Below are 14847 nucleotides of genomic sequence, written 5' to 3'. Positions count from 1 at the left end.
GAAGCAGACTTGGGCCAGGCCATCCTTGTGTAGTATAAGGCATAATAAAGCATTAGAGGGGGTCATCCATTGTAAAATCAAATTTCATTCAGAGACAATCAACCTTAAATTATTGTTTCCTGCACTTTGAATATACTCTCACTCTTGTTGCGGCGTTCATTTGGGAGGAACTCACCCCAAACTTTGATCCATCTGGAACACTGATAAATAAATGAAAGAGGTTGTACAAACGGTGGAGGACAATTCTCCATTTTCTATGTGCATACATCATCATATTGAACTTTGTCGTACCAGGTGGTACTTGACGCTTGCCGTGTAGTAGATGTTTCTGGGTGCGTCAAAACAGGAGGAAACATAATACATATATAGTGATCCTGTTCGGTGCTGCTGCCAGTCTGGTCATGGGCTTCTTGCGATCGGTCCTGGGGTTGAGGTTGCCTTTCTCTCCCAAGTTAGCCCTCATCCACTTTTTTCATAAAGAAATCTCATGCTCTCTGATGAAGCTATTGATTTATATATTTTACTGGCTATGAAAAATATGGAGATGTCCTACGCCCGAGGAGGCTCTTGTACCCTGGTTGAAAAGATATGGGGTAAACGGCTTGTGAGAGATCAGTACCACGGTAGACACAATGTGAGACCACCTCCTGTGGGAGCGAGGGCCCTGATGAATAAATGTCTGGTCGTTAATCCCTTGGTTGATATTCACCCCTTTTTTTCCCTCACTTGAAGATTCCTCCACAGACTGAGGTGGACACCTTGGGGGGGGGGTTTCTCTTGTCCTGTCCATTCTGCAGGCAGGCCCATTCATTATATGGAGTCAGAGAGACATGAGACTCAAATGTTTAGGGAGAGTGGTTTATCTGTGTTCCAAGCTCCTTTCCCTCTTTGCAAAATTTTATAACAGGATTTATAATCTCCAAAAATGCATCTTTGTCATAATTTTATTTTATGTTGTGTCAAATTACACTAGTATATGACCTTGTACTTTAATGTTTTACTCCCCACATTGTACATCCAATTTACAAATCTAACTACTTGTAAACTGTGAGTGATTATACATGTGAATTTTAATAAACACCACTACACACCAAGGAATCTGAAGCACGAGGAGAAGTCTAGGGAAGCACTGATAAGTCGGGGAGGGTAAGAGTGGCATATGGGGGCTATAAGGGCTTTTTGGAGGCAGAGTGGCATATAGGGGGTTAAAAGGAATATCAGGGAGGCAGAGTGGCATATAAGGGGAAAAGGCATATATGGGGGGCAGAGTGGCAAATAGGGGTTATAAGGCATTTCTGGGCAGTTTGGCAAATAAAAGGAAATAAAAACAAAAAATGCATTTTTCTCATATGAAAAAATAGTTTACATGTGAATAAATATTTACTAGTAAAACTTTTCTCATAGGGTAGTCTTATATTCAGACTTTCTTTTTTTCCTAAATTAATATTCAAAATTTGGGGGGTCATTTTATAATGGAGCAAATATGGTATGTTTATAATTTATTAAAGGATTAAAATCTAATCACAAAGCAAGCTCCGTTTAGATATATATATAGAGCACCTCTAGCGCATGTGGGATTCCTTCCTGGCGTGTAGTCCCAAATCACATCTATATATCCATGCTTGTAATGGCTGGAAATCGTGAAGTAGTTCACTGAACTCTCATTTCTACAGCTCAAAAAGTCTATCAGCTAGTCTGGGTCACATACATGGCAGCAACTCTCTGTTTACGTCACGCTATACTTGGCGTGACTCTGCCCACCCAACACGTTTCGCCTTGGGCTTCCTTGGGGTATGGCACACATTCAAATGTCATTATTTAACCCTGTGTTTAAAGTGCCAGTGTGTTTAAAGGTGCTGTGATCAAATAACCGTTTGGTTAAAAACAAAATCACATGCGAGGATACAAGCTACTCACTAATTAATTTCTATTTTGCAGGTTGTTATTATTGTTATGTATTTATATAGCACCAACAATTTATGCAGCGCTTAATCAAATACAGGGGGTATGTATGACAAGACAACAATTGACAGACTAAGACAAACCGATACATTAGGTGGAGGGGGCCTGCTTGCAAGCTTACAATCTTGAAGGAATGGGGTGAGGACAAACAATGCACAGAGAAAGGGTGAGAGGTAGTGTGGGGTTGTATCAGTGACAGGGAAGTTCTAGCAGCTAAGATTGTATGCTTCTCTGAAGAAGTGCGTTTTGAGATGTTTCTTGAATGTTGGGAGGGAGAGTGAATGCTGAAGGTTCGGTGGAAATAGATTCCAGAGATATAGGGCAGCCGGAGTGAAATCTTGTAGAGGGAAAAGGAAGAGGTGATAAGTGAGGAGGAGAGCCTTAGCCCATGGGAAGAACGTAAGGATCAAGTAGGGGAGTATTTGCTTATGAGGGCAGAAATGTATGGAGGAGCAGTGTTTTGGAGGGCCTTATATGTTAGTACCAGGATTTTAAATTTAATTCTAAAAGGTAATAAGGACCCAGTGGAGGATTTCACAGAGTAGGGAAGCAGAAGAGGAGCGGCGTGCAAGGAAGCTAAATCTAGCAGCAGCATTCAGGACAGACTGTAGAGGAGAGAGTCTAGACAGTGGACTGTCAGCCAGAAGAGTGTTGCAGTAGCTAAGATGGGAAATTATAAGTGACTAAACCAGAGTTTTTGTGGATCCTTGGGCGAGGAATGGGCGGATGGGTGAGAGATGTTTTTTTTAGGTGCAAGTGGCAGGATCTGGCGAGTCAAGGATGACCCCAAGGCATCGGGCCTGGTTAGTAGGAGAGATAGTCGAGTTGTTAATGATGATAGATGATTCAGGTAGTGGAGTGGAGAAAGAAGGAGGGAAGATAATGAGTTCAGTTTTAGAAAGATCAAGTTTCAGGTAGAGTTGTGACATCCATGAAGAAATAGACAACCAGTTGTCTCGTGTAATACGGGACATGCGAGACAGAAAGAGATCAGGAGAAGATAGGTAGATTTGGGTATCGTCTGCATATAGATGATACTGGAGGCCAAAAAGGTAAAAGGAAAAAGACATAGGGTGGTAGTTAGACAGATGGGATCTAAGGAAGGATTTTTTCAGAATGGGTGCGCTAGAAGGCTGTTGGTACAGTTCCAAATGATAGAGAAAGATTAAATAGATGGGTATGTGATGGACCAAGGGATGGACATAGAGACTTTGCGAAGTGTGATGGGATGGGGTCAAGGGGACAGGTTGTTGGGTGAAAGGAAGAAAGAAGAGTGGCAATCTTTTCAGCTGTAGGGTAAAAGGTAGTTGTCTTTGAAGTGGATAGCAAGATCTTGGGCAGTATTGAGGGACAGAGAAGGGAGTTGAAAGTAGAAAAAGGCATCGTGGGTTGAAAGAAAGGGAGGGTATGAGAGTAGAGAAGTAAAACTGAGAAAGGGCAGAGTTGTAGGTGTGAAGCATTAATTTGTAGTGAGTAAAGTCTTCGCTGGATTCGGATTTTCTGAAGTAGTGGTCAGCCGTGCGTCAGCACTTCTGAAGAAAGCATGTGTTTTTGGTATGCCATGGTTGTTGTTTCAATTATTGGGGGTAACAAACAGTTACTGAACTATGCTGTCAAAAGAAGAGGCAAGTGTACTGTTAAAAAAAAAAAAAAAAAGAGGCTGCTGCATCTGGACAGGAAAGGGTTAATATGGAAGGTAAGAGAGGTTCCAGTGAGGCTGACAGTTGAGTAAGGGTATTATCTGGTCATGGTCTACAAATATGAGGTGAGTGCTGCAACGTTTTGTTAGGGGTTAGCACTGGAGGAAAGGTTAGAAGGTGGTAGTCAGAAAGAGGGAAGGGAGAGATGGAAAAATCTGAAAGGGAGCATGATCTGGAGAAAAAAACAGATCAAGTGAGTGTCCCTTGGTGTGTGTAAGGGAATAAGTCCATTGAGAAAGACCAGAAGAGGATGTCAGGGAGAGGAGTTTGTAAAAAGCAATGTTAAAATCACTCATAATAAGACAGGGGATATTAGAAGAGAGGAAGAAGGGCAGCCAGGCAGAAAAGTGGTTAAAGAACTGTGAGATAGGACCTGGAGGGTGATATATTACTGCAATCTGAAAAGAGAGTGGAGAGAAAGGGGAGGGAGGGCTTGGTGTATGCTGGAAGGTGCAATGAGGTGAGAGAAGGATGCCTATACCACCACCCTTTCTGCCATCAGGCCTAGGAGTGTGCTGAAGTGTAATCCTCCGAAGGAGACTGCAGCAGAGGCGGTAGTATCATGGGAGGGGATCCAGGTTTCAGTAAGCGCTAGGAGGTTAAAACCATGGGAGAGAAATTGGTCTTGTATACCGAGCGGGCATTGCATAGCCGAGACAACAAAGGAGTGGCTTAAGAAAAAGCACATTAAGGTGCTGGAGTGGCCTAGCCAGTCTCCAGATCTTAATCCCATAGAAAATCTGTGGAGGGAGCTGAAGGTTCGAGTTGCCAAACGTCAGCCTCGAAACCTTAAATGACTTGGAGAGTATCTGCAAAGAGGAGTGGGACAAAGTCCCTCCTGAGATGTGTACAAACCTGGTGGTCAACAAGAGTTTTGCCACCAAGTAGTGGGTCATTTTTTGCAAAGGGGCCAAATACTTATTTCACTGAGTAAAATGCAAATCAATTTACAACTTATTTGAAATGCGTTATTCTGGATTTTTTGTTGTTATTCTGTCTCTCATTGTTCAAATTATAGACTGATCATGTCTTTGTCAGTTGGCAAACGCACAAAATCAGCAGGGGATCACATATTTTTTTCCTTCACTGTATTATATACATAACACAGGGGTGTGTGGGAGAGGGGCAGGGAGGATACAAAAATAATTCAGTTGTTGGGAAGATGGAGGACTGTATTGCAGCCTTTGAAGGCTGTAATACATTTTAGAACAATTTTAGAACAATTCTACCTAATCATTCTATATTGGCCAAATATAATGTTTTTCAGCCATTTACTGTGGTAGCTATTCCTTTTGATATAGCTGTACTTTTTATTGTTTCTCTATTAGCTAAATACATTTATTGAATGTCCACTTATTATGCCTGTGACAGGGCCAGGCTAGCTGGCTCATATGTTCGTGTAAAGTTTAGCCGGGTCATGGAGCACTTTTGTGTCCAGTTCCGTATACCGTGACCCGGTAATATTTTATATTGTGTTTATTGTGTAACCGACTCAGAGACTGAGTGTGGCTGCAGCTCCAGCCTTCAAAGAGACAATCCTGTAATATGGCTGGGGTTCTTAATTAGCCAGTACAGCCCTGTCTGCCCCCGCACCACAGGGGGGATAACACAGGTGGGGGAAACCCATTGTATCCCTTAATCCCTTCACCTGATACATCCCCTGTATACTGATGGGATTTGTGATGGGATGTGGCTGATAGGATTGGGGGTTGGGTTTGGAGCACATTGAATTGAGATTGTATATAAATTCTGTGTGTTTGTAAATAAAAGAGTTCTTGTTTTACTACAAATGGTGGTCTGACTGATCGTGTGGATAGCTGAGTGCTATCCGTATGAGGGACTGACTGGTCATTCGTCAGCCCTCAAACAGGGGTACCCAGCCTTGGGTACAGTGACCCTGTAACAATGCCCCATTGAGGATTCCGTATGAACAGTGTGAAAGTGTAAGTCACATATCCACCATATTCAAAACGTATACAGAAGCTATAACTTAACCATGTTGGATAGCGTGGTGACATTTACGAAAATATATACAACGGGATTAAATAATGTAACAGAACAAGGGAAAGAACCAAACTATAAACTAGTGGAATATAGGGGGTATAAGGCATATCTGGGGGGCAGCGTGAAATATAGGGGGCAGATGTGGTTAACTCGGGGGATGAGTTTGCAATTAAAAGTTTGTCATTCTACAGTGAAGATTATTGAAAAGTGGAAAACATCAAGACAGTGGCCAATTTTCACAGCAGTGATGTCTCAGCAAATTCAACCCAAGATCAGACAGTGTAATTCTTTGAGAGATTGAAAAAAAAACAAAAAAAACAAGAGTTACATCTTAGACTCCACAGGCCTAAATTAGTATGTTAAAGTTCATAACAGTAAATTTAGAAAAAGAAGACCCCTCTTCCCTCTAAGAACAACATGGCAGCACAGCTTAGGTTTGCAAAGTTGCAGCTAAACAAACCACAAGGCTACTGGAACAATGTGCTTTAGACAGGCAAGACCAAAGTGGAGATGTTTGGCAAAAACCAAACACAGCACATCATCACAAACACCTCATACCATCTGTCAAGCATGGTGGCGGAGGGGTGACGATTTGGGATGATACAAGTGGCTCTACAAGCTACTGAATCATGAGGTGTGCTTTGTTTTTTCACACACATCTCCAATGTGGCTTTATTTTTGTTGAATAAATTCATCACACAACGTAATATGTGTTGTTCATGAGACCGTATTTACCTAATTTTTAGAACCTAAGGAACAGATGATATAGAGTCAGTGTGTCCGTTGGATAGTCTGTATATAGATTTAGAAGTGTGCATATGCAAAATAGCGGTGTTAGTGTGAGTGTATGTGTCTGTCCATCAGCTTAGGATGTTGGAGTATCATGTGTGAGCCTAGTGTTAGCAATGGGCCAAGGGCACAATATCAAATCTACTAGTCACAAGAAACTTAACACAATCATTTTCTGATATTGTTAAAAACGTGTATGACAGTTTCAGTGTCCCTAGATCAGACCTCTGGAATACTAAGGAGAGATGGCAATGCAAACTGCTGATATAAACACCCATTTCCGCCTGTGACACAAAAGCTACACACATCAAAACATGTTATTTTCACTAAAAGATTTTCCATTTTGTTTTAGACAGTCTGTGAAATTGTAAGTGAAATGTAATCAACCTTGTAGCATGCATCAATGTTTACCCAGAAAAGAGGAAGATTGCAAAGAACACAAGTTGCATGTCTCACCATTTTTAATACTGTTAAACAAAATGAGTTGTGTACAGGACTGAACCCAGAACAGGAATATTAATTAATTTGTAAAATGTAACATAAAACAAATATAGTATTAGGCTGGTGTTCTTAATAAAGTTATTTTCTACAGCATAGCCCATGCCCATGAAGGAATGTACAAGACATTTTTTTTTTTTAAAAAAAAAGTTGGCATGAGAGGAAAGTGAATTGGCACAAATGTATGACTACAAGCACAAGAGCAGGTATATACGAATTCAGACATCCATATGGTACTCGCACCATAAAAGGCAGCTGAGTGAATCACAAACACACAGATGTGACTGAGAACAAGACATAAGGAAGTGATATTGGAGGGAAAAATGGCACTCCCAAGATAAATCTTGTTTTGCTAGAAATGGATTTGACAACAGACACAAAGATGGTTCTCGATTTCTTGGAGCAGTTTAGTATATAAAACAGACAGACACAAAGCTGACTACAGAAAAAAGGAGGCGAGAGAAGGGAATAGTTTCCAGGACTGTTATGGAATGGTGATCTCCCAAGTTAGATATTTTTATCATGGTGAGGTTTGGAGAGGATTCAGGCTACATGGGACTACAGCAAGTACTGTATTGGAGTGGTTATATGAACTTTTGTGGTATAACAGTGCAGTCCCTTGTGTTGAAGTAAACAGGGGAGAAGCAGGCATGCTAGCTGCTATATAATAGGAGCAAGAACAGTCCAGTCCCTCAAATTAATATATGGAAATAAGAATAGTGGTAATTTTTATAAAGGGAAACAGACAGAAAAAAATTAACAGCTCAGAGCTCCAGTCTAATTACAGTCACTTGAAGGCAGCTGTAAGTGCTTAGTAGGGAGGAGGGATCCCTAGATGGGAACAGGAATGGCTTGTGCTTTGAGTGACACCACTCTCCGCATGCAACACAGCTTCAGAATCAGCAAGAGGTATACGTCAAGTTCCCAGTGGAGTATCTAAAAAGAAAATCAAAATAAAATACTAACCATGAGTTACGTGATTAGACACATTGTATACAATTTTTATAATTTATAATAAATTTTTTATAATGTTATTTTAAAACAAGATTCACACAATTTTGTCATATGAAAGACACAAGTAATATGTATGTTATCACTGGCAGAGCCAGTATATGCTATATTTGCTATATTTTGTTTTCTAATGATCTTCTGAATGTTGGCATTTTGTGAAGAAATAAAGCCAGATATAATAACACCTGTAAACTCTTAATAATCCATGTAAGTCTCAACTAACCTGCAAACAAAGGGGATAGGCTAGAGCCCCATATAGCCTCATCAATTAAACCCTGTAAAACGTGTGCTTGAGTTGGTGGGAGAGGGCACTTTGTTGAGCAGAAGTGGGTGGTCAAATTGAGGTCCCACTACAAGACTAAGATCCAGATCGCCGCAGCGCTGCAGAGGACCCGGATCCTCCTCTCCGGGCAGTTGGTGGGTGTCTGCTTCTTCTAGTACTTCTGCCGGGGCTTCTATGACATCACATGACCATCCGGTGCTCATTCATAGAAGCTCCGGGGAAGTGCCGACAGCAGCAGCTCAGGTCCTCCACCGGCTGCCAAGACACCAAGGAATCTGGAGCACAGGGAGACGTCTAAAGAAGCACTGGTAAGTCAGGGGAGGGTAAGAGTGGCATATGGGGGGGCTTCAACCCCTTAACGTCCATTGCCGGGTGAGGCACGTCATGTAAAATGGTCAGTTAACAACCTATGACGTGCCTGACACATCATGAGTCTTAAACAAGCTTAGAAAGTGATCAACGATCACTTTCTTCGCTTAAACGGTGTTGCTGTAAAGCCTCGATGTCGAGGCATTCCGCAACACCGAGATCGGCATCATCCGCCATACACTGTATGGCGGTGGACGACCGTTTTAAAAGTTTAGGAGGCCATCAACGATCACCTCCTAAACTTCAATGGTGTTGCTGAAATGCCTCGATCACAAGGCATTCAGCGACACCAAACACTTACCCCAGGACGGGCTGTGACCGCTCCGGAGAGTGGTCACAGCCGCCACTGCAAGTGATCTTCGCAATCCGCAAGATGGCGGCCGCCCTGTAAAAAAAAAAATTAAAAAAAATTGAAAAAGTTCGCTAGATGGTCTCCAGACCCTCTAGAGAACTCTGGCTCCACTTGCAGGTTGACTACAGGTACTGCATTCAACCATACCAGTCAATGGAGCCCAGCTTCTAATCATTATGTGATTAGTAAAATATAAAAATAATAAAAAAATGGGGGGGGGGAGCTTAGAAAAAAGGTAAGATTTAAAAATTATTATGCATCAGAGGAACCATCCAGTTCCAGCAAAAAAAAAAGTCCAAAAAGAATAAAATAAAAAAATAAAGTTTATTATTATGAGCAAGTGCTAAAATTAGCGCCGTATCTTCCCAAAAATCCTGACATGGAAAAATTTAAATAAAAGCATTTCAAATACCCAAGGGGTGTCTAATTTAAAAAAAAAATGAATGCTTTTATGGGTTAAATTGGAGTGGCCGGGCTAAAAGATAGGGCATAGGCACAGACTGACCAAAATGGGGGGAAAAAGCTCACTTCCAAAATGTGGCATTTTAACCCCAAACACCAGACAAACCCATGCATGTGGGGTATCACTGTACTCGGGAGATGTTGCTGACCACACATTGGGGTGTTGTTTGATAGTGATGTATACCTGCAGGGCCGGACTGGCCCACCGGGATACCGGGAAATTTCCCGGTGGGCCGGAAGGTCCGTGGGCTGGGCGGCCAGCAGACTTACCCTGAAGACAGCCGCTGAGCGGCTGCAAATGGCATTCAACGCCTCCCTCGGTGCCAGGGGCGGGCTGGGCAGGGGGGCAATTGCTCCCCAGGCTGCCCGAAATCTAATCAAAGCGGCCGCTGGGTGCTGATGCGGCCGGCCAGCCGGCCGGCATCAGCACCCATCAGCCGTGTGCGATGGCCGCCTAGTGATGGGAGCAGTGTGAGGGGTGAAAGCTCCGCCCCCTCGCACTGACCTTTCACCCCTCACGCTGCTCCCATCACTATGCGGCCATCAGATTGCTGGGAATGTAATCTGAACGGCCGGGGCGTGCTGATGCCGCCGGCCGCCTCTGCTTTAATACTTTTTTTTTTACTTTATATGGCGAGCCGATCCAGCTTACCATATAAATAATAAAAAAAAAAGTGTTAAAGTAGCTCCGGCCGGCGGCATCAGCACGCACCGACCGTTTAGATTACATTCCCTGCAGTCTGATGGCTGCATAGTGATGGGAGCAGCGTGAGGTGGAAGCTCCTCCCCCTCGCGCTCAGACTGCTGCAGCACCGGATGTCGGGTCAGTGGCATCCTGGCTGTCAGCATAGAGGAGAACAGTGTGCAGCTACCAGGAAGTCAAGAGAAGTAGAAGGTGAGTAAAATGATGTATTTTTTGTACTGTATTATGTGTTTTGTATTTGTTAAAAACAAAAAAAATCGGCGTGTGTGTGTGTGTATGTAAGTGTGTCCCCCTATATGCCACTCTGCCTCCAGAAATGCCTTATACCCCCTATATGCCACTCTGTCCCATGATATGCCTTTTAACCCCCTATATGCCAGAGTTGCATATAGGGGTATAAGGCATTTCTGGATGCAGAGTGACATATAGGGGGTCAAAAGGCATATCTGGAGGCAGAGTGGCATAAAGGGGGTTAAAAGGTATATCATGGGGCAGAGGAGCATATAGGAGGGTATAAAGCATATCGGGGAGGCAGAGTGGCATATAGGGGGCATAAGGCTTTTCTGGAGGCAGAGTGCCCCATGATATGCCTTTTAACCCCCTTCATGCCACTCTATATGCTTTATACCCCCTATATGCCACTCTGTCCCATGATATGCCTTTTAACCCCCTATATGGCAGAGTGGCATATAGGGGGTTAGAAGACATATCATGGGACAGAGTGGCATATATTATTTTTTATTTAATATGGCAAGCTGGATCGGCTTGCCATATAAAGTAAACAAAAATGTCCCATGATATGCCTTTTAACCTCCTATATGGCAGAGTGGCATATAGGGGTTAGAAGGCATATCATGGGACAGAGTGGCATATAGGAGGGTTGAGGCATATCAGGGAGGCAGAGTGGCATATAGGGAGGTATAAGGCTTTTCTGGAGGCAGAGTGCCCCATGATATGCCTTTTAACCCCCTTTATGCTACTCTGCCTCCAGAAATGCCTAATACCCCCTATATGCCACTCTGTCCCATGATATGCCTTTTAACCCCCTATATGCCAGAGTGGCATATAGGGGTAAAAGGCATTTCTGGATGCAGAGTGACATATAAGGGGTCAACGGCATATCTGGAGGCAGAGTGGCATAAAGGGAGTTAAAAGGGATGTCATGGGGCAGAGGGGCATATAGGAGGGTATTAAGCATATTGGGGAGGCAGAGTGGCATATAGGGGGCATAAGCCTTTTCTGTAGGCAGAGTGCCCCATGATATGCCTTTTAACCCCCTTTATGCCACTCTGCCTCCAGAAATGCCTTATACCCCCCTATATGCCACTCTGTCCCATGATATGCCTTTTAACCCCCTATATGGCAGAGTGGCATATAGGGGGTTAGAAGGCATATCATGGGACAGAGTGGCATATAGGGGTATAAGGTATTTCTGGATGCAGAGTGACATATAGGGGGTCAAAAGGCATATCTGGAGGTGGAGTGGCAAAAGGGGGGTTAAAAGGCATATCACGGGGCAGAGGGGCATATAGGAGGGTTGAGGCATATCAGGGAGGCAGAGTGGCATATGGGGGGTATAAGGCATTTCTGGAGGCAGAGTGACATAGGGAGTAAAAGGCATTTCTGGAGGCAGAGTGGCATATAGGGGATTAAAAGGCATATTATGGGGCAGAGTGGCATATAGGAGGGTATAAAGCATATCAGGGAGGCAGAGTGGCATATAGGGGGGCATAAGGCTTTTCTGGAGGCAGAGTGCCCCATGATATGCCTTTTAACCCCCTTCATGCCACTCTGCCTCCAGGAATGCCTTATACCCACTATATGCCACTCTGTCCCATGATATGCCTTTTAACCCCCTATATGGCAGAGTGGCATATAGGAGGTTAGAAGGCATATCATGGGACAGAGTGGCATATAGGGGGTATAAGGCATTTCTGGAGGCGGAGTGGCATATAGGGGGTTAGAAGGCGTATCAGGGGGGCAGAGTGGCAAGCCTGGGGGCAGAGGTGCATAACTCGGGGGTAGGTTGTCAAATGAAAGGAAATAAAAACCAAACATGTCTCAATCATAGCTTTTATTAAATATGGAAAAAAATAGTCTACATGAATTAATAAAGAAATAAAAGTTTCTTACCAGAATATCGTGAAGAATAATGTGATCAGTGTTTTGTTCCACTGAATAAAATGGAACTCTTTCATCTAAAAATGTTCGCAGTAGTAAATGTTTTGATCCCATTATGTGTAATGTATTTCATTTATTAGGGCCTTTTAACACTTTTGCTTTCTGGCATTTTAATACAAATAATGAGATAAAAAGAATGGCACATAGTGTGAGTCGGGTGTGTATAAGGGGTGCGTGTGGGTATAAGAGCTTCACCGTGAGATAAACTATATGGGGCTGGTCTCCAAATTTTTCCAGGGCTGCTTTTCAGTCCCAGTCCGGCCCTGTATACCTGGAGCTATAAATTTATACCCAAAGTACAATTTGTGTGAAAAAAAATACTACCACAAAGTGTGGCAAAGGCTGGTGGTAGAATCCCATGCATGGAAAGGGTTAAAATACTAGCATTTGAAATACCTTGGGGTGTCTAGTTTAATATATGGTTTGATGGGGTAAAATGAATTAGCCGGCTTCAAAGATGGTCCTATTAGGACATGGGGGCAGTAGGACCAGATGTAAAAGATCCAAGTTAAAAAATGTGCACTTCCTAAATGTGGAGTTTTACCTCCCAAACAACCCGACAAACACACGCATGGGTGGTATCGCTGTACTCGGGAGATGTTGCTGAACATATATTGGGGTGTTGTTTGATAGTGACATATACCAATAGCTGTAAATCCATACCTGAAGTGCAATTTTAGTGATAAAAACCACAAAATAAATTAGTACGACAAAGTTTGACAAAGACTGGTGGTAGAATTAGTGCATGGTAAGAGTTAAAATTCTAGCATTTGAAATACCCTGGGGTGTCTAGTTTTCAAAAATATATGATTTGATGGGGTAAATTGCATTGGCCGGCTTCAAAGATACCTGAAATGGCACATGGGGGGAAGAATTACCAGATGGAACAAATGAAATAGCAAAACGCTACTTGTACTTATTGCTCCATAGCGTGCAGAAAAAAGCAAAAAAAAAAAACAAACATAAAAACATTGCGTATTTATAAACTCAGGACAAATAGTAGAATCTATTTAGTAGGTTTTTTTCATTAGCTTTTTTGGATGAGTAAAAGATTTTTTCGGTAAAAGTCGGAAAATGTTTTTTTTTTTTACATTTTTCATCTTATTTAAATAATTTATATAATTTGTGTGGGTTCACTAAATGAGTGAGGAGAAAATTACATCTAAACATGAGCGCAGCAAAAGTGTTAAAACAGCCTCGGTAAAAGGTAAAACACAGCCTGGTCCTTAAGGGGTTAAAGGGCTTTCTGGAGGCAGAGTAGCATACAGTGGTTAAAAAGAATATCAGGGAGGCAGAGTGTCATATAGGGGGGTTAAAAGGAATATCAGGGCGGCAGAGTGGCATATAGTGGGGTATAAGGCATTTCTGGGGGGCAGAGTGGCATATAGGTGGGTTAAAAGGCATATCTGGGAGGCAGAGTGCCATATAGGGGGGTATAATGCATATGGGGGGCAGATGTGTATAACTGGGGCAGGTTGGCAAATAAAAGGAAATAAAAAAAAATGCATTTTTTCTCAATCATAGTTTGCATTAAATATGAAAAAATTGTTTACATGTGAATTAATATTTACTAGTAAAACTTTTTTCTTATAGGGTAGTCTTATATTCAGGCTTTTTTCCCTAAATTAATAAACATTTTAGGGGGGCTTTTTATAATCAAGCAAATACGGTATATTCTATTTCCTACTAATTTAATGGAAAATTGATCTTTAACCCCTTAATGACAAAGCCCGTACACGTACGGGCTCAAAATGCATTGTACTTAAGGGGTTAAAAGTTATGCACTGTGTTTTAGACAGCTTCAGCAGTCTTGCTTGTCAACCTAAATGCACAAGTGTGAAGAGAATCCATGCGTCTTACGTAAATGCACATACAAAAAAAAAATCCTTTTAAACTCATAATGCAGGGAAATAGTAGCATCCGAAGTAAACTGTCAGCTAAATCAGTATTCGGGCAGTTTTGCATTTAGAGTTTGCTGGCTGGTAAGTGGAAATATGTTGCTTTGTTTACTTAATGGCTGAAACGGTGTACAATTTGTAACAGCTTACATACTTGGTAAAGTTCTTTTACTTAAAATGAATATGGGCAAAGTGAAGTTCTCTTAATAGCAAGTATTACTGTGGTAGAAAGTTTTTTTCCCTCCACGGTGATACACCACTCGTTTTGCTTAACGGATGCTGGACCCTCGTTTTATAAAGATTATTTGGACTGCTATTTTACATTGATTTAGAGGGGTTGTAATATTTTGTACATTCACCCTCTTGTTGCCATTTGTATGTGTATTAAGAACGGCTCATTGTCTAGTCTATTGTTCAAGTAGAGATTAGTAAAACTGGTAAAACCACCAGGTTGAGAGACTAATGTCATGTGAGACAAAATATTTGCCTCCTGTTTTCAGTAAAAGTCATATTACCCAATGTTTTTCTGATAGTATTTTCTATAAGGGTTATTAACTATAGCGGGAATATGCAGGTGAGTTGTGGTTGTAGCACAATTACATCACTACACATTGCTTACTCCTGCAAGAAGGCCT

General features: G+C 42.1%; 1 protein-coding gene and 1 long non-coding RNA gene across 2 annotated transcripts in view; one reads left to right on the top strand and one right to left on the bottom strand.

Annotated features, from left to right (window-relative positions):
- Positions 1-7098: 7098 nt before the first annotated feature.
- Positions 7099-14847, bottom strand: part of GNAI3 (G protein subunit alpha i3) — a 30114-nt gene continuing 22365 nt past the window's right edge. The window contains exon 9 of the mRNA XM_053454313.1: positions 7099-7889. The gene's annotated coding sequence lies outside the window, so the exon portion shown is untranslated. The remainder of the gene's footprint in view (positions 7890-14847) is intronic.
- LOC128472472 (uncharacterized) lies at positions 12888-13195 on the top strand. Its single transcript, XR_008346176.1, has 2 exons — positions 12888-12938; positions 13070-13195. It is a non-coding gene; the product is annotated as an uncharacterized LOC128472472 (long non-coding RNA).

Source organism: Spea bombifrons, chromosome 2 (genome assembly GCF_027358695.1).
Source record: "Spea bombifrons isolate aSpeBom1 chromosome 2, aSpeBom1.2.pri, whole genome shotgun sequence".
Lineage (NCBI taxonomy): Eukaryota > Metazoa > Chordata > Amphibia > Anura > Pelobatidae > Spea > Spea bombifrons.
The sequence above is the reverse complement of the archived record's forward strand: the minus strand, read 5'-3'. Positions and strand labels throughout refer to the sequence as shown.